The sequence below is a fragment of the Symsagittifera roscoffensis genome, chromosome 3, assembly GCF_963678635.1.
Source record: "Symsagittifera roscoffensis chromosome 3, txSymRosc1.1, whole genome shotgun sequence".
Taxonomy (NCBI): domain Eukaryota; kingdom Metazoa; phylum Xenacoelomorpha; order Acoela; family Convolutidae; genus Symsagittifera; species Symsagittifera roscoffensis.
In genome coordinates, this window is record NC_087064.1 from 39845030 (window position 1) to 39863575 (window position 18546).

General features: G+C 31.1%; 1 long non-coding RNA gene across 1 annotated transcript in view; it reads left to right on the forward strand.

Annotated features, from left to right (window-relative positions):
• Nucleotides 1-18546, forward strand: part of LOC134842794 (uncharacterized) — a 76007-nt gene that overhangs the window by 16371 nt on the left and 41090 nt on the right. The gene's annotated exons all lie outside the window — the stretch shown is intronic.

Genomic DNA, 18546 nt, shown 5'->3' on the forward strand with positions numbered 1-18546 from the left:
TGGTAAAATTGGTCCTTTTGTGTCAAATGAGATTCTATGATTGAAATATAGACTTTGTCCTTGTTTTTCTGCAATCTTGTTTTTCTGCAATTTGTTTTGATATGGGTATGGTTTATTTAAATGACATTTTATACAATCGTTGCATAATACTTCAATCCAAATTGGTGCATTTGGGAAATAAAAATTTTGGATAAAATTAGAGTATGTCTATTCTGATCCTGAATGTCCTTTAGTGTGTAGGGTATGTGAAGTATTGAATGCTATCAATAACATACTTAATGGTAGACAAGATACTTTAAAATCTTGTGTTTGATATTCTAAAATATCTGTGTTTTCTTTTATAGTGGTATTATTGAATTTTCTGAAGTATCTAAGAAGTGTTTTGTTTCCTAAGATTAAGGTATCAGCTTTGGTTGCTTTTGTTTTATATTTCTGCCATAATTTTAGTTGTCTGATGACTGGGTCGAGGTTTTGATATTTCTGTAATAATTCTAGTGTAATTTTTTCTGTTGTTGGTAAATAAGTGTTTTCTACTTCTTTTTTTGATAGGGGTATCGTGCGGAGTGGGTGATATAGATTAAAAACTTGATTTATCGTGTGTTTTGAATCATTTGGTAACGATCCTGATAAATTTAATCTATCAGTTAGATTTTCCTTTTCTATTAACGAATGGGTCCTTTTTTGTGGTTGTTGATTAATTCGTTTTTGTTGAGTATTATTTTTGATCCAATGTGAATATGGAATTGGCTTAAATGTAGATGTGCCTAGTAGGTCAACTTCATAGTGGTTGTTTTGACAATCTAAATGTAGTGGGAAATGTTGCAGACTTTTTATTTGTGATTGATTTATGTCAGTTTTTACTGCATATTTACATTTCAGTCGTGTTGAAATTTCATCTTTGGCAAGATACAATTTTATATTTTGTGGTATTTCAACTGTTGTTTTTCTTGTTAGTAGTTCAGGTGGTGTATTTCTAATAAGAGTATCAGGTAGTGCAAGGTTTTTTCCTGCTGTCCATACTATGTGTAAGTTTGGAAATTTCATTAAAATTAATTGAAATCTGTAAACTCTATGGTTTGGATTTGATTTTTGTATAAAAAGAAGTATAATAGGTTTGTGATCCGTAAACGAAACTGTTGGATGTTTTGATCCGAGTAGCAAAAATTCATATTCGTATATATTATAGCTGTGCATTCTTTCATAAGAGTAGAGAGTCGTAATTCAGCTTGTGTAAATAGGCGAGAACTTGCTTATATAAGATTCATTTTATTTGTTCAATTGTGGGATTGTAGTAATGCTTGCACCAATGCCAAAACTTGAAGCATCGCACATTGCATAAAATGGTTGATTGGGATCTGGAATTGTGTTTGAAATTTGTTCGGTGAGAAGTTTTTTGATTTCTTCAAATCGTGTTTGATGTTCTGTTGTCCATTCAAAATTTTTTTGTTGTCTAAGAATGTTATAGAATGGTCCTAAGTATAACTGCACTTTATAGACATATTTGTTAAGAAATTTAAAGTTCCATGGAATTCTTGGACTTTCTTTTTGTTTGTAGGTGGCTGGAGTTTTTGGATTGCATCTACACGTGATTTCAATGTGGTTATAGTTTTTTTCTCTATAGTGTGTCCAAGAAATTTTACTCGTGTTGAGAAAAAATGTGATTTGTCTGGGGCTGCTTTTATCTTTTTGTTTTGTAATATTTGGTGATATTTTTCTAGAACTGCGAACATTTCATCTATGTTTTGTGATTGCAAATGACATCGTCTAAGTATGTAATAGCATTTTTCTTGAGTATAAGTGGTCTAAAAATGTTACTCATAAAAGCTGAAAAGGCTGCTGGTCGTGTGGATATGCCATAGAACAATCTATTGAATTCGTATTGTTGATTTCCGATGGAAAATTTTGTTAATCGTCGTGATTGTTCATCCAGGGGCATTTGATTATTTGCACTTTTCATGTCTGCGGTTGTGAAGTATTTACCGTTTATTTTTGTTAGAATTACTTGAATTTGTTCTATTGGACATTTACATTTAGATTCATCAATGAGTGAATTGAGATATCTAGCGTCTAGAACTATTTTTAGTGATTCTCCTTTGGCGAGAATAAGAACAGGATTGATATAGGTGTTTCCTTTTGGCTGTTGTTCTTTATTTACTGGAGATATGATTTCAAATTGTTCTAGAATGTCAAGTAATCTATAGCTTTGTCATTTAACTGGATTGATACTTTGCGTGCTCTTTGTTTTTTTGAAAACTGCTTCAGGTTTCAAGGGTAGATGTAGATGTAGTGGTGAATATACTTTTCCAACGTCGAACTTAGATGTGGCATAAACTGTTGGATATCTTAATATTAAACCGGCTAATTTGTCAAATTCATTCTGTGTTAATTGAGAATGTTGAAAATTGAACATTGTCTAGATTTTGTATTGTTTTTCTGAATAGAGTGATATTTTGAATGTTGGTTTAAAAAAGGTTATTTTTGTGAAATAGTCTGTGTTTCTTTTTTCTTTGCTTATTATAAAATTTGTTGATGATTCTTCGTCAAGAATTGTTGATTGACATTTAACTAATAGTTTTAATTTATTATTTACTCTATATGCTACTTCTTTTGTGGGAGAAGTCGTTGCATTGATTCCACAATATTCTAGGAGTCCTAGAGGTAGGGTTATTTTTTATGGTGAATTATTATATACATGTAAAGAAATAATATCGGAGTTTGAGTTTTTCATGTATTTTTAGGATGAAATTTTTACTCTAAAAAAATAGTGAATTGGTCTTAATTCAAGGTCAGACATATAGAGGTGTTGTCTGTTTTGATTTTTGTCATATTGATGAACCCATTTGATCGGAAACTCATAAAAGTGTCCTGAGAGTGGTTTAAGATGTTTTCTTTATTTTTTATAAATGGGGTAAAATTTTGAGAAGAATGGTGGTTGTTTGTTCATTCTTTGGAAGAATGTTAAAGCGGTGTTATGCATTCTTGTATATTTATTTTTTATATTAATTTTACTGTCTAGTTTATTGATAGTTGATATGTATTTAGTAATGAATGGAATTCCAATAATATTGTTTTTTATATCTATGATGTGGAAGGTTTCTTTAAATTTCCTATTTAAGAGTTTGTTTTGTTCCATTGTTTTAGTGTGGACAAGGAAAAGGTGGGTTTTTCCGTAGTTTATTAGGGTTGAGCCTTGTGCTGTTGCTAGTCTACTGGCTGTTTTCACAAGTGTTAGTTTTTGATGTAAAATTTTGATTTCATTCTAGGTTGGAATATTAATAATACTCGATTCTGCTCCGGGTTCTATCAAAAAATCTTTTTCCAGGTCTGATGGCTGAAATTCTTTACTTTTTAGACTTTCTAAGAGAAATGGAATTGTCCGGTTTTTTTCTTTTGGTGGTTCTTTTGGTTTATTTTGGTAAATAAGGTTTGTACTAGAACATGGTACTTGTTCTTTTCCAGCTTCGTGTAATGTCATGGCTTCATTTGCTTCTTGCTCTATTGGTCTGTTATTACTTCTAGGTCTAGTGTAAAAATTTAAAAGAAGTTCCAAATGATTTTTATAGACCTGTGAATTAGAAAATTGTTCGTACGTAACAGTTTCATAGTCATTTTCAATTTCTATCATGTAGACTAAAATTGTGTTTTCTGTATCGCTTTCACTGTCTGTAGATTCGCAATTAATGTGATTTAATTGTAAATCAGTACTTTCCGTATTATAGGGGGGTCTGAATTGATTCCTTCAATTGTTTGTACTTGATTTATTTGTCTATCATGTTTTGGTGTTTTGCTTCTATATTTGTTTTGAGAATCGGGATAACGTGTATTCTTTTTATGAGGTGATTGAGAGTAGTTTTTTTGTCTATTGTTATAGTTTGAGTTCGTATTTTTTTAGTTATCTCGTGATCTATTTTGATAAATGTTGTAATTAGATCTTTGGTGATTTGATCTGTTGTTTGACTAATCGCGTGATCTATTGCTTTGATATCTTTGATTTCGATTATTTGAATAGCTTCTGTTTCTTTTGTTGTGAATAATTTCTATGCCTTTTGTACAATGAATCTCTTGATCTATCAATTGAATAGTGTCTATTCCTAGGGTGTGAATGGGAACTGCTATCAAATGAATAATCTGGTCTGTTTGAATTTGATCGTGAATAATTATTTCGATATTGAGGATTTCGACTATTTGATCGACTAAATCTGTTTTGTGAGAAATTTCGTGAACTTCTTTGGTATGGTGATCTACCTCTGTGATTAGAGTTATAAGGCGATTGATTTCTTGAATAACTTGAACTGTTTGGAAGTGGTTTTCCCGAACTAATATTACTGTGAATATTTTTATTTGGTAAATTTTGATCTTTTTTGATGTATTGATAAAATGATTTGTTTGGCTCCTTGTACTTTTGTGGTTTATTCTGGTTGTCTTGTTGTTTGTGCCTGCAGTTCAGCAATGCTATGTCCTTGTCTTCAGCAATAGTTACACCATTTTTCGAATAAGGGTTTACCTTTAAAATTTGGGTTTTTCTCGTATATGTTCAAAATTCCATTGATTTTTTTGGATAAATCTATATCTGAGTTGTGTATATTTTTAATTTGTGATGTAGTGGTTTGAATATTATTAACATATTTTTATTTGAGATTTTCTGTTTCTTCTAGTTTCATAGTGATTTCAGCTTGTTCTAGTTTATCAACTAGTTTTATAAAATCTAAGTTTGATTCTCGAATTGAGGAAGGATGTGTTGCTCTCTTTTTGATTGCTATTTTTCGTAATTGAGGTGTTAGAGTCATTATTAAAATCTCTGTCATTTTGGTGTTTTAATAATCATGAGTGTTTAGTGAATATGCTTTTCGGACTAGTGTTTCGATCCTTACTGCTAATTGTTTGATCGTTTCGTTTGGTAGTCTACGAATTTCATTGCATAAAACTCTTTGATGTTGATTTTTCCTTTCTGAACCAAAAATTTTTGAAATTTCTTGTGTGAATCTTTTCCAATCTGATTTTATTTCTATAGGTAAAACTGAAAACCATTTTTGAGCTGCGCCATCAAGTGTGGTTTGTATTAACGCTGTGCATCTATGTATCCAATTTTGGTAAAGTGGTGTATTTATTGGTCCAGGTCCTATAATTAAGATTAAATTTGCTGTGACTGCATTTAAATAATATTCTACAGAATATTCAGTGTCTGTGCCTAAAAATACCATTAAAGGCTTGTTTGATGTTATTGACAATCAATCCACCCATTAGGTATGGATTCATAGTCATTTGAAGTGATTGTGCGGCATTTAGCATGTGTGAAAATTTGTATGTTGACTCTCTGTGATTTCATGTTATTGTAGGTAATAGGGTAGCAGGAGTTCATTTTGTTATTGCGTTGTTTGATAAGAATCTGTATTAACTGGATTTTGTGAATTATAATCATTATTTTGAGATGCTGCATTTGATCTAGGTTGTCGCATAGGTTGTTCCTGTTTATATGGTTCCAAAATATCTGGTTGTCTTACGTGATAAGAGTGGAGTCTTTGTTTTTGAAAAAATTGTTGATGATTTTGGTTACAATAATCTTCCTGATGAAAGATAATTAGATGTGTAATAAGGTGTTTGATGTGTATTTTTGTTTTGCTGTCTATTATTTTTGTTTTGCTGAAAAAATGGATAATTTTCACTTTGGTCTTGTGAAATTTGTGGGTAATCATTAAAAATTACTGAGTTTGATGTTGGTTGTTGGACAGTTTGTCTTTGTGATGATAAATGATTTTGCGTATTAGCACGAGAGGGTTTAGTTGTTTGTGGTCTATTTACATAGTTATAATTATGTTTTGCAAAAGTATTTCTAGTGAATGTTCTTTGTTTTTGCGTTGGTTTCGTCATTGGTCTAAACGTTTGGTAATCCATTTGTGAATTTTTTGGGACAACGGAGGGTTTAACCGTAGATTGTAATGTTACCTGTGCTAATGTTGGTTTTTTGGGCCTTGGAGTTGTGAGATTTGGATGTAGTGGTGAAATACTTTTTTGTTGTTGTTACTGTTTCAACTGCTTCTTCATTTGTAAAATGTGATGGTGTCTGAATATCTTGTTGTGTAAGATTTCTAATTCCATTTAGGTTTTCTTGTTGTATGATGGTTGAATTTAAACTATTACTTCCTATTCTATCGGGTAGAAACGAATTATAGTTTAAAGGTGTTGCGTCAATTGTGAGTGGATATATTTAAATATAATCTTTGTCGACAGAAATTGTGCTAATCTGTTGGTATGTTTAGGAATAGTGGATGAGACCATTCGGGCTCCCAAACTTAATCTGGTTGTTCTGCTCAGACAGTGTCATCAGTTGAATTTTGAAGTCTTAAATTTTTTCTTGCTCGTGAGATTAGATCAATATTATGTGTGAATTATTCAATGATAAACTATGCTAAGGTTTTTTGTAAATCGTGTTTAACAATCTGCGAAACTTCGTTACTGGTTAAAATTTCACGGATTGTGTTTGAAAAATCGGAGAATATTGCAATTTGATGTCTTACAGTTGTGTGTCTTGATGCTTGAACTGGTGAAGTTCTTTGAGATTCTGTTTTCTCTAGTATAGATAGATAGCTATAAATTATTTTTAACACATCGTTAGTGAATAATGAAATCGCTCTTTGTGAGTTTTGATGTTGTATATTTTTTATGTATTCTGTGAATACTTTTGAAAACTCTATATCTACGTCGTCTATTTGAAGTAGATATCTACCATGAAATTTACTTGGTGAATTGATTTCTATGGTATAAATTCCGTACTGTTGTGTTATGTTACATATTCCTTTTAAACAGTGATCAATAATTTGTCTTTTTATTTTTACTTCTGGAAATTCTGCTGTACATGGACTAACTCCTTTTTCAATTAAAATTGCGATTATATTTAACAAAATTGTGTTTGTCCTCTATCATCAGTGAGTGAATTGATTAATGACTGTTTTATGACTGTTAATTTGTAGTTTTCAATGTGTTTTATTAGTTGATTCCAATTGTATAGACGTACTGGTTTGTTTTTGTATGTCTTTTTTATTCTTCGTTTTCCTCGTATTGATGATTGTGCTGTGGTTTCTGAGTCAGAACAATATAATGTATCTTTAACTTGATAATTTTTATTTATTGAGTCGTTTAACCGATAAAGTTCTTCTGAACTATTGGTTTCTGATTCGGAGACTGCATTCCTTCGCTTTGAATTTCTTTTTTGTGTAATCTGTCTTTGTTTGCTTAAATTTTTCTCGTGATTGTTTGTCGTTTTGTTCTAATATATCCTACTGATTGTTTGTGTGAAGTAATAACGAGATCATATTTTTCATTGTTTATGTCACAATTGTGTCATATGATTGTTTGTTTATTTCCTAAATTGTCTAGTGAGATAAGCTTTAAGATTACGGATGCACTATAGGGATTGGTGACTTTTAATGTCTTAAACTGTTAGTTCTTACAATTTTTTGTGGTTAGCCTAAGTTGGGTCATGTATTTCAGGGTTGGAGAGAAAAGTATATATCGAGTCCTGAGAATGATTTTTACTTTCTCCTGGCTGGTCTAAGTTAAAGTGTTAAGGGTAGTGATTGTGTTCAAGGGTTGAAAGTATTTAATTGATCCATAAGGTGCAGGTATAATTAGAACACAAGTAGTTCGTTAGATACTATTTTAAACTTACTAAGTTAAAGTATTATCCTGGGTCAGGTGAGAGGGGTGGGGGTCAAGTGAAAGATGAAAAACTGAAGTTCTTCACTGTTTATCCTAATTAGAATGCTTAGTGTGATTGGAAAATTTCTATTAGTCCTGGGTTTTGAGAAAGGGTTGGATAGTGAATCGACGTTTGAGGTCGTTAGACACTTTATTAATTGTGAGGGGGAGAACAAATTTTCTATGTTTGATTCAAGGATAAGCCTTGATGATCAGGATATAAATTTATTGAAATTATATTTAACTTAGATGAAAGTGAATTAAAGATCCAAGGAAAGCTTTGATGATCTGTTAAGTTTGAAAAGGTTTAATTTAAATCAAAATAAGAAATAAGATAGGCCTTTATAAACTAATTTAAGGTTTAATTGACAAAAAATTTTAGTTTTATTAGTTTTTGATGATGTTAGTAGATTTATGATTCGCTGTTATGTTTAGGTGATGAAGCTGAGATGAAGAGATGATATCTATGTATGTATACTGACAATTTGTGTTTTTGACTAACTATTTTTTATAATTTTATCTTCAATAAATTTTTTTTCCAGATATCTTTTAAATTTACTGCAGGTTTTTGAAGAGAACGACTAGAGATGTTTTTATCAGTCGTTATTGTACAATAATAAGTCTAGTGCCTTTAATTGTCATTGAAGATTTTTCTTCAAAGATACTAAGTTTGCAATTGAAAATCTAAATTCATTGCTAATAGAATTTTAAATTTAAAAGTCTGTGTTGGCTTTTGCCGTACGATCATGAAACTCAATGGTAAGTTCCTTTGTAGTCGTATATCGTCTCTTGTCCGAGGTCTTTTCCCAATACCGGGTAGTTTTCGTATTGTTCAGAATAATGGCTCTGATCTATTGAGTCGTAGAGACATTTCAATTAAATTGTTGTCATATAACATTTTTGGAAATGTTTTTTGTCTAATTCTAATCAATTTGGTTAGTTCTAAGCTTAATTGTTTTTAAGGTCTTGTTCGCGACTTTTGGTCGCACCAGATGAGTTGGGATTGATCTCTAAATCATAGAGTAATTTCAGATAGGGTACACCGTCTGCTCGTCACGCTATCTTATTTTCGGCCGGATAGATTCGTGCAACTTCTTACTCTTATATCTCTTAGTCTCAAATGATCTAGAGTATACTGGTTTTGTTACGAGTCGGTCTCTTGGAGAAAGCAACTAATTTGTAAGTTAAATTCAAAATTCTCTGGTGCTGAAATTACAAGTAAAATCAGCACTTACAAATAAGTGCGTTGTTAGTTTGATGGAGTGTGATTGGTTAGCCTTTAATATTTTATAGGGATAAAATATCTAAATCATAACCGAAAAAAATTTATAATTTGGATCTGGTTCCAAAAAAATCACACAAATTTATCCAAAAACGCAGTGGCCTTACCTGAAAATAGCTCTAAAATACCATAAAATCAAACCAGTTTCTGTTTGCCAGTTCATAACCCGCACCTAGAAAATGTTCTAACTGAGATCTGAAATTACCTGTTTCAGATCTCAATTTCAGATCTGAAAAGGTTGTAAAATGTTTAAGTAACGAATGGGTTTTTTCAGATTTGAATAGCTGTTTTTTGTGGTTATTTCAGATCAGAAAAAAAAAATAATTTCAGATTTAATTTCAAATCTGAAACTTTCCCGTATTGACCAAAACTTCTTACCATACAATTCCATAAGTACAGAAAAATGTTTGAAATCTCTATGATAAGCTTTTTAATATAGAAAATTGTATGTCCAAGTAATTCAAATACTGTAAGACCAAGTAGTCCAAAAAGTAAAGTTACTGGATTTTGTGCGTAGCCGAACGCAAGTGACAAAGACCTTCATTTATTCATAACTGGAGCCATATTACGTTCGACTTTCTTGCATTTACAATGAATAAAAACGACCTGCGTTGTTTTAGAGATGTCCTACACAAGTGATATAAAGAAAGTAACAAACTTTTAAAAGTTGGCAAACATTTTCAACGGTGATTAAGTTTAAAACTTGAGTTTTTTTAATTTATCAGACATTAATCAAGGCAAATATCATCAAGCCATTGAAAAATAAGAAGTTTTTAGCGCTTTTGAAAAAGATTTCCAGCGAAAAGCAAAAAAGCAGCATTAGTGTATCCAGGACTACGTTATGCGCAGAAAATTAAATTTTTGAAGCAAAAAATTTTGTTGGGAAATGTTTAAGTGAGTACAAAGTTTAGATTGCGGTTAAACAACACAAAAAACGGAGGGCAACCTTTCGTTTTTGTTTAGTACGATACACTGACTTTTATGCTAATACAATAAAAAAACTTCCTTGTAATTCCGATGACACCGTTATAGCAAAAAGTATGATATTTGTATTTTAAGTATTTTTTCATTGACTTACAGTTTATGGAATTGTATGGTTGGAATATGGATCTCAACCCCGGTTTTGTGTCATTGTTAATTCAGATCTGATTTTCTTTTAATCTGATACATTTGTTGCTATTTTAGGTAAGTCTGTACTTTACTGCTTTTATTAGCTACTAGTAGACACTACTAGCAGAAACTAAACATGAGGTAAACATCGGAAAATTCACGAGTGGCGCATGAAAAACTATTGTTTGATGGCATGAAAGTCTTTCAACAATTTGGGATTTTTTCCAAGTCAGTCACACACACACACAAAAAAATAATTTGAAAAAAAAACTGTTTGTAAAACTATTCCACAACATTTACGCCAATTAATCACAATATAAGTAAATAATGCAAAAATAGCCAAAAATACCAATTCAGTTGTTTGCTCGAATTGCATTCAATATAATTCAGGTAATTTCAGGAACTCATCTAATTTCAGATCTGAAAACTTATTCTACGTTGTTACTTCAGATCCAAAACTCAGATTTTAAAGTCTTATTCTGAGATGACAACAAATTCACTCCGAAATAAAAAAAAAGTCAGAACAAACAAATTCAGGTTTTGTATTGAAAATTCACCAAGTATGGGAACGCAAATTTTTCAAAATTGGTTTTTGCTTTTAATAAGATTTGAGATATTTTTTAAGAATTGAAGCAGAAACTCGCAGAATTTGCGATACACTACATAAAAGTAATCTAGTCAATAAAAATTGAGACGCGAGCAACTTAATCAAAACATCTACTTCAACTAGATTACTTCAGCCCAATTTTTCATACGGCTACAATTATTTCAAATGAATTTTAAATTGGTAAAAATAATAACCTATATCAAAACTGTCTGCGTTAGCTTAGCATTTAGGTAAAATTGCATAGAGAACTCAGTCGACAGCACTTGTATAGACACGAATTTCGACTACACTAAAATTGCTATCATGCAGAAACTTGGTCAATAAAGCCTTGAAACTTTTAAGGGTAGTGAAGACTCTTATTGGAACCAGATCTGAACTATATTTTATTATTGGTTACAAATTAGATATTTTATCACTATAAAATATTTAATATTAACCAATCATGATCCATCTAACTAACAACCCACTTATTTGTAAGTGCTGAAATTACTTGTGATTTCAGCACCAGAGAGATTTGAATTTAACTTAGAAATTAGTTACCTCTCCAAGAGACCTTTTAGCAATCGAAATAAGCCAGTATACTCTAGATCTATTGAGTCTAGCAGAGACTAGTTAAACACCCTGAGACTAGTAGATATCAGAGTAAGATTAGGATCAGTATTAGACTAAGGAGTTGCACGAATCTATCCGGCCGAAAATAAGATAGCGTGACGAGCAGACGGTGTACCCTATCCGAAATTACTCTATGAGTTACACCTCGAACATAACTCATCTGATGCGACCAAAAGTCTCGAATAAGACCTTAAAAACAAATTAGTTTAGAACTAACAAAACAGATTAGAATAGACAAAAACATTTTCGAAATGTTACATGACAAAAATTTAATTGAAATGTCTCTACGAATCGATAGATCAGAGCCATTATTCTGAAAAATACGAGAACTACCCGGTATTGGGAAAAGACCTCGGACAAGAGACGATCTACGACTACAAAGAAACTTACCTTTAAGTTTCATGGTCGTACGGCAAAAGCCAACACAAATTTTTATAATTAGTATTTTACTAGCAATGAATTTAGATTTTCATTTGCAAACATAAAATCTTGAAAGAAAATCTTCAATGATTATTTCAGGCGCTAAACCAAACTTACCATTGTACAAAAACGATTGATAAAAACATCTCAAATCGTTTCCTCTAAAACTGCAGTAAGATTCAAAAAGATATTTGAAAAATATAATTATTGAAAAAAAAAAATTAGTTAACATGATCATAAAACATTAGTATATACAAATCATCCTGGCATCCCCCGCTTCATCACCTAAACATAACAGCCATCATAAAACCACTAATATCATCCAAAACTAAACCTTTCTATCAATTAAACTTAAATTATTTCTAAAGGCCTATTTTACCTTTATTTGACTTCAACTTATTAAATCTTAAAGTAGATCATCAAAGTTTTCCTCGGATCTCCATTAAATAATTAAATTTAGTCCATTTTATATCATTAAAATTTATATCCTGATCATCAAGGCTTATCCTTGGATCAAATAGAACAATTTTGTTCCCCCCACCCAATTAAAAAAGTGTCTAATGACCTCAAACGTCGATTCACTACCCAACCCTTTCAAAGACCAAGGACTAATAGAATTTTGTCGAATCATTCTAACCATTCTAATTAAGTTAAACAGTGAAGATCCTCGGTTATTCATCCTTCACTTGATCCCCCCTCTTATCTGACCCAGGCTAAATCTTAAATCTTAGTAAATTTAAAATAGTACCTAACGAACTACTTGCGTTCTAATTATACCTGAACCTTGTGGATCGATACTATTCTCCAACCCTTGAACACAATCATTACCCCTAAGTAAGATTAAATAAGTTAACACCTTAACTCAGAATAGCCACGGGAACGTAATAATCATTCTCCGGAATCGATATATACTTTTCTCTTCAAACCCTGAAAAAAAACCCAAGTTAGGCTAACCAAAAAATCGCAAAGACTTACAGTCTAGGATATTAAAATCACTAAAAACAACCGTGCATCCTTCACCCTAAACCTTATGTCACTGAACAATTTAATAAACAAACAATCGTACTAAACAATTGCGAAATAAACAACGAAACATACGATATCGTAATCACACCGCACAAACAAACGATTGGATATATTCGAACAAAACGACAAACAAAAAAAGAAAAATTATAACTAAACAAAGACAAGTTACACGGAAAAGATTTTCAAAGCGAAGAAACGCAGTCTCCGAATCAGAAGTTACTAATTTAGATGCACTTTGCAAACTAAAAGAAACAGAAAATTAAAACTACCCAGTTCATGGTCAATTATATTTTTCCGCTTCAGAAGCCACATCACACTCATCAAAACAAGGAAAAAGAACAATAAAAAAGATATACGAAAATAAACCAGTATGTTTATACAATTAGAATCAACCAATCAGACACACCGAACATTACGCACTAACAGTCATAAAATGAAAAAATGAGTCCAAGTCATGAAAGTCCAGACGAAAACACTGTTTTCCCATTTCTCATCAATTCACTCACTGAAGATAGAGGAAAAATACAATTTTGCAATAATCTAATCGCAAATTTATTCGAACAAGGAATTAGCCCATTTAAAGCAGAATTCCCAGAAATAAAAATCAAAAGTTAAATTGTCGATCTTTATAAAAACGAATATGTAACCAAACACAACAATATGGAGTTTACACCATAGAACTCAGCACAGCAAGTAAATTTCATGGTAAACATGTTATTCAAACAGACGACGTCGACATAGAGTTTTCAAAAGTATTCGCAGAGTACATTAAAAACATACAACACCAAAATTCACAGAGAGCAAATTCAATATTAACTAACGATGTTTTTGCACTAATATATAGTTACTTATCTATACTAGAAAAAACAGAAATTGAAAGCACGTCACCAGTTCAAACATCAAGACACACGAATGTAAGAAATGAAATTGCCGCATTCTCAGCATTTTTAAACACAATCCGTGAAAATTTTTCAAACAATGAAATTTCACAAAACGTTAAACACATTTACAAAAAATCTTAGCATGGTTCATAATTGACTTTTTCACATATAATGTTGATTTAATTGCACAAGCAACAAAAAATTTTAGACCTCAAAGTAGAACAATCAGATATTATTTGGGACTTTGATTGCCGAACAATCAGATTATATTTGGGACCCTGAATGGTCTCATCAATTATTCCTGAACATCCCAATAGACATCTGAAGTCAAGCAATCAGTACAATTTCTATTCATAAAGACTATGTTTAAGTATTTCCACTTACAATAGATGCAAAACCCTAAAATATTATTCATTTTTACCCAATAGAAGAAAAAATAATAGCTTAAATTCAACTCTTGTACAACAGGAAAATTTGAATAGGAACTAGAAATCTTACACAACAGGATATTCAAACACCATCATATTTTATAAATTAAGAAATAGTTGAATTAATAGTAACAACTACACAGCAAAGTATTTCACCAATACATCCAAATCTTACAACGCCCAATCCTAAAATAAAACATTACCACAAGTAACATTGCAATCCACGGTTAAACACTCGATTGCTCCAAAATTTTCACATATGGTTTACCAAACAATTAGACCAATGACGAAACCAACACAAAAACAAAGAACATTCACCAGAAGTAATTTCGCAGAACACAATTATAACTAAGTAAATGAATCACAAACATCTAAACCTCCTCGTACAAACCCGCAAAACCATTTAATTTCACAACGACAAAATTTCCAACAACCAACATTAAACTCAGTAATTTTTAACACTAACCCACGAATTCCAAGAGAAGCGAGTGAAAATTACCCAATATTTCAACAGAATAAACACAGTAAACAGCATAACCAAAATAAACACAAAACACCTTATTATACACCTAATTATTTTTCATCAGATGATGACAATTTTTACGACCAAAACCATCAACAAAAGTTTCAAAACCAAAGACTCCACTCTTATCACGTAAATCAACCAGATATTTTGAGCCATATACACAAAAAACAACATATGCGACAACCTAGACCAAATCAAGCATCTCAAAATAACTGTTTTTACTCATAAAACCCAGTTAATACAGACTATTACCAACCAACGCAAATGAAAAAACAAGTACCACTACCATATTATTTGCAACAACATGAAATAACAAAAAATCAACTTACAAATTTTTCAAAAATGCCAAATGCCGCAGAATCACTACAAATGACAATGAATCCATACCTAATGGGTGGATCATCAAAACATCAAATAAACCACTGATGGTATTTACAGGCACAGACCCTGAATATTCGGTAGAAGATTATGTAAATGCAGTCACAGCAAATTTAATTTTAAATATAGGACCCGAACCAATTAATACGCCACTCCATCAAAATTGGATACATAGACGGACAGCGTTAATACAAACAACACTAGATGGCGCAGCCCAAAAATGGTTTTCAGTACTAGCTATAAACATAAAATCAGATTGGAAAAGATTCACACAAGAATTTTCAAAAATGTTTGATTCTGAAAGAAACAAACAACATCAAAGAGTTTCATGCAACGAAGTTCGCAGATTACCAAATGAAACAATTAAACAATTGGCAGTTAGAATCGAAACACTAGTTCCAAAAGCATATTCACTTAACACTCATGATTATAAACCACGAATTTGACAGAAATTTTAATGATGACTCTAACACCTCAATTAAGGAAAATAGCTATTAAAAGAGAGCATAACATTCCTCGTCAATTCGAAAACCAGATTTAGATATTAGAAAACTAGTTGATGAACTAGAACAAGAAGAAATCACAATGAAACTCGAAGAAACAGAAAATCTTAAACTACAATATGTCAATAGGATCGAAACAAATACTACAAATATAAACAACATACAAGATTCAGATGTAGATCTAACTGAAAAAATAACTGAAATTTTAAACATATATGAGAAAAATCCAAATTTCAAAGGTAAACCATCTTTCAGAAAATGGTGTAATTATTGCCGAAGATACGGACACAGTATTGCCGAATGTAGACAAAAGCAACAAGATAACCAGAACAAACCAGAAAAGTACAAAGAACCAAATAAATCATTCTATCAATACATGAAAAAAGACCAAAATTTACCAAACAAAAATATACATAGTAATAGCAGCTCTGGTAAACCACTTCCAAATAATTCCAATTATTCAAGAAACCAATCACCTTATTACTCAAGTTATAGAGGTAGATCACCAGAACGAAGAAATTCACGAAATTTCTCACAAAATAGATATAGTCGATCAAATAGTCAAAATAATCAGCATAGAAACAACTATTCACGATCAAACTCAAACAGAAGAGAATTTTCGTTTGATACCAGTTCCCATTAAAATTCTGGGAATAGACACTATTCAAACGATAGATCACGAAACTCATCATACAATAGAAATAGAAACTATTCAAACAATAGGAATTGAAGTTATTCAAATAATCGAAATCAAAGTTACCAAAACAATAGATCAAGAAACAATTTATATAACAGATCTAATTATCAACGAAAAAATAACAACAACTACCATAATAGATCACGGAATAATTCACAAAATAGGAATCCAAACTATAACAATCAACAAAGAAATTATTCACAATCTCCCTAGAAATAATATTCGCTACTCCAATTCCCAGCACAAATATAGAAGCAACACACCGAAACATCAAAGACAAATAAATCAGGTACAAACAACTGAAGAAACATCTTCAGATCCTCCTGGTATGATACAGAAAGTACTGAATTACACTTAAATCAGATTAATTGTGAATCAACAGACAGCGAAAGTGATACAAATAATACCATCTCAGTTAATATGATCACAGTTGAAAATGATTTTGAACCTATTATACATGAACAACCCTTCACTTCACACATTAATGAAAATCAATTGAAACTCCTTCAAAATTACTACACTAGACCTATTATTAATAATGTACCAGTTGAACAAGAAGTAAATGAAATTAACACTGTAATTAAACGCGAAAAAGACGAAGTACAAAGCTCAAGTACAAACCACATTGATCAAAATATACAAAAAGAACAGCCAAGAGAAAAAATTTGGATAATTCCATTTCTCTTAGAAAGTCCAAAAAGTAAAGATTTCAACCGCCAGATCTTGAAATAGATTTTTTAATCGACTCAGGAGCAGTATCAAAAATTATTAATATCCCCACTTGGAATGAAATCAAAACACTACATCCAGCCTTAATACCTATTAAGACAGCCAGCAATTTAGCAACAGCACAAGGCTCAACATTATTAAATTATGGAAAAATCCAACTTTTCCTTGTTCCCACTAGAACAATTGAACAAAACAAAATCTTAACAAACCATTTAAGCAATCATTCCACATAACAGATATTGAACACAATATCATTGGCATACCGTTTATAACTAAATATATTCCCACAATAAACATCTTAAGTAGTAAACCTCATATAGAAGACAAATATACAAGAATGAAAAATACATCCTTAATATTCTTTCAAAGATTAAACAAACAACCAGCATTTTCTCCAAATTTTACCCTGTATACAATCAAGAACAAAAATACCTGAAACCACTATCAGGAAATGTTTATAACTTTTCAATCAAACAAGTTCACCAGTATGATAAAAACCAAAACAAACAACATCTCTTTATGTCAGACCTTGAATTTAAACCCATTCATAAATTTTTTCGAATAACAATTTCATCCATAAAATACATGAAACATTCAAACTCCGATATTATTTCATTACATGTATATAACAATTCACCATACCAGATAACATTACCTTCAGGACTTTTAGGATACTGTGAAACAAATGCCATATATTTACCCACAAACGAAGTAGCATATCGAGTCAATAAAATATTACAATTACTAGACATATGCCAATCAAAAATTCTTGATAATAAGCATTAAGGAATAAACAATATAATAAGCAACGAAAAAAGAAACTCAGATTATTTCACAAAAACACCATATTTTAAACCAATTTAAATATCACATCATACAGAAGAACAACAAAAATTTCTAACAATGTTTAATTTTCAACATTCTCAAATAACACAAAACGAATTCGATAAAATAGCCAAACTATTATCAAAACACCCAACAGTTTATGCAACAACAAAAATCGATGTTGGAAAAATTAGTTCACCACTACATTTACCTTTAAAACTTGACGCAGTTTTCAAAAAAACAAAGAGCAAGCAAATTACACTTACATGATTAAGTAAACAGACTACTTGACATTTTAGAACAATATGAAATTATATCTCCAGTACAGTAAAAAAGAGGAACAACCAAAAGGTAACACCTTTATCAACCCAGTTATCATCCTAGCTAAAGGAGAATCACTAAAAATCGTTCTAGATGCTAGATATCTCAATTCAATAAATGACGAATCTAAATGCAATTGGCCTATTGAACCCATTCAAGTAATACTACCAAAAAATTGGTAAATCTTTCACAACCGCAGATATGAATAGCGCACACAACCAAATGCCATTAGATGAACAATCACGACGGTTAACACAATTCGTTATTGGAAACCAACAATACGAATTCAATAGATTTTTCTATGGATTATCCATAGGACCAGCAGCTTTTTCAGTTTTTATGAGTAAAATTTTTAGACCACTTATACTTAAGAAAAAAGCAATCATATACTTAGACGATGTTTTCATGCAATTACAAACTAAAAGTGAAACATTTATAAATTTGGAACAGTTTGATCAAATACTCAAAAATGAAAACATGAAGCAGCCCCAGACAAAGCACATTTT